Source organism: Penaeus chinensis, chromosome 24 (assembly GCF_019202785.1).
Source record: "Penaeus chinensis breed Huanghai No. 1 chromosome 24, ASM1920278v2, whole genome shotgun sequence".
NCBI classification, from domain to species: Eukaryota; Metazoa; Arthropoda; class Malacostraca; order Decapoda; family Penaeidae; genus Penaeus; species Penaeus chinensis.
This window is the reverse complement of record NC_061842.1, coordinates 13,236,607-13,239,106: the sequence shown is the minus strand read 5'-3', so window position 1 is coordinate 13,239,106 and position 2,500 is coordinate 13,236,607. Positions and strand designations below refer to the sequence as shown.

General features: G+C 47.2%; 1 protein-coding gene across 2 annotated transcripts in view; it reads right to left on the bottom strand.

Annotated features, from left to right (window-relative positions):
* Window positions 1-2,500, bottom strand: part of LOC125038377 (histidine decarboxylase-like) — an 85,234-nt gene that overhangs the window by 57,504 nt on the left and 25,230 nt on the right. The window lies entirely within an intron of this gene.

Genomic DNA, 2,500 nt, shown 5'->3' with positions numbered 1-2,500 from the left:
GAGGGAGAAGGGTAAAGGGGAGAGGGAAGAGGAAGAGAAGGGAAAGGGGAGAGGGGAGAGGAAAGTGAGGGAGAAGGGGAGAAGGAAACGAGGGGGAATGGGAGAGCGGGGTGTGAGGAGAGAAGGGGAGAAGGGGAGCGAGAAGGAAGGAAAGAGGAGACAGATGGGGAGGGGAGAGGAAAGCAAAGGGGAAGGTGAGAGGAGGCCGAGGGAGAAGGAGAGAGGGTAGGGACTTGGAAAGGGAGAGGAGAGAGAGGGGGAAGGGAAGAATGGAGCGAAGGGGAAAGGGAAGAAAGCAGTGAGGGGAGAGGGGAGAGGGGATAGGGGGGAGGGGAGAAAGCAGTGAGGGGAGAGGGGAGAGGGGAGAGGGGGAAGGACTCAGTGTATAGGATAAATTTTCAATAAAACGCTTCGTCAAATTGTATCCCCAAACTTTGTGATTCCATGATGGGGGACGGAGGGGGGGGGGGGGCGATAGCGATCGACCAAAGGACTTAGGGTGATGCTCCCTAGCGTTAGGGTGAAAACAAGTGTGAGTGAATGTACGAGAGGCCGAGGGACGAGGTATTGGTGAACGCAATCTTGAGCTGCAGTGAGAGTGTGTTGACCACTGAAGACTACCATGTTTATATACATAAGAGAAGAGAGTAAAGCGAATCCGATTGCTAGAAAAAATAAAAAAATAAATGAAATCTAAATAGCAAAGAAGGCAGCACGAGCTTAGAGTGAGGAGGATGGAATAAAGCTGGAAAAGAGATTCACTTCAGCCACACCTGTTATCTATGCATAGTTATATATATATATATATATATAAATACACACATATATATGTATATAATTTTACTCATTTTGACCCTAAACTATATCTAACTACCTTTCCTACCTGTTGATTGACAGTCGTATTTTATCACGGCCTTGTCATGACACTCTTGACCTACCACAGCATATATTGTTACGTCACATACCTCCCCCCCCCCTCATCCCACACACTCTACCGGATCTATGGTTTACTTCACCACATACATATATATCTTTTAAGTAGCCTAAGGGCAGACAGAACCTTGGCCCGGAAGCAGTCAGGGCCATGTTGGACCAAGAGGAGGAGGAGGGGGGGGGAGGAGCTGGGGGGTCCGGACAAACCCCTGCATTGTCCCCCGATAATGGCATCTCCCTTAGGCTAAGCTAACGCGACCCTCCCCAACGCCCTCCCCCCCTCACCCCCCACCCCTTCGCTCGTTTTGCTATTCTCCCTTATCCCTCCCCCTCTCTTCCCCCCCCCCTCCCCCTCCAGCTCTTACAGAAATGGGTATTTCGCTGAATGTGGATATATCTATATATTTGTATCTCTGCCCAGTAAGCTAGCTATTTACATATTTAGATAATAGTTTATATGTATGTATGTTTGTATGTATATCTAAAATTATATTTGTCAGTCTGTCAAACTATCTATTTACACACACACACACACACACACAAACACACACACACACATACACACATACACACACACACACAAACACACAAACACACACACACACACACACACATGCACACACACACACACACACACACACACACACACACACACGCACAGTGTGTATATACCTTCGCAAGCGATCCATCCCGTTTGCCAACAGCTATTGTGGCATACATACAAGGATTTGCTTCCCTCCGGAATTCCATCGCTCACGGTAATTTCTTTCAGTTGCATGGAATTCTGGCATGATGCTGAACGCTGGCATTCTGCTTTAAACGAGTGACACAGTAATAACTTATAATACTCACTTGATATGATAGATAAGGACAGTGCCTGAATAGCCATACAGTTCAACAAAACGGAGACTTAAAAAGGCTTACAATAGTACAGTGACTTACGCAATCATACTATACAGCAAGTTGGTGCAATGCAAAAAAACAGTGACTGCGCGACGTGAGATCGATACACAGCCATGCAGTGCAACAAGCCAGTGACATACAGCCATACTGTGCAACAAGAAAGTGACCTATGCATCCATACAGTGCAACAAGAAAGTGACCTATGCATCCATACAGTGCAACAAGAAAGTGACCTATGCATCGATACAGTGCAACAAGAAAGTGACCTATGCATCCATACAGTGCAACAAGAAAGTGACCTATGCATCCATACAGTGCAACAAGAAAGTGACCTATGCATCCATACAGTGCAACAAGAAAGTGACCTATGCATCCATACAGTGCAACAAGAAAGTGACCTATGCATCGATACAGTGATAGGACGGACGCGGGTGTTTGTGAGCGCCGTCACGCCCCATTGCCCGCTGAAGGTCGGCCTCCGCGAGACAATTTGTCATAACTCACACGTGTTGAAGTTGCAGCCCCCTTATCCCTTGCTCCTTAACCTGCCTTCGTTACGCAGGACAGGATTCCACTGCTGCAACTGCACGCTGTTGCATGAGGAGGAGGGCATCTTTTGAGTTCATTGTCTGCTTCTGCTCTTAACTGTTGTATCGTTTTCTTC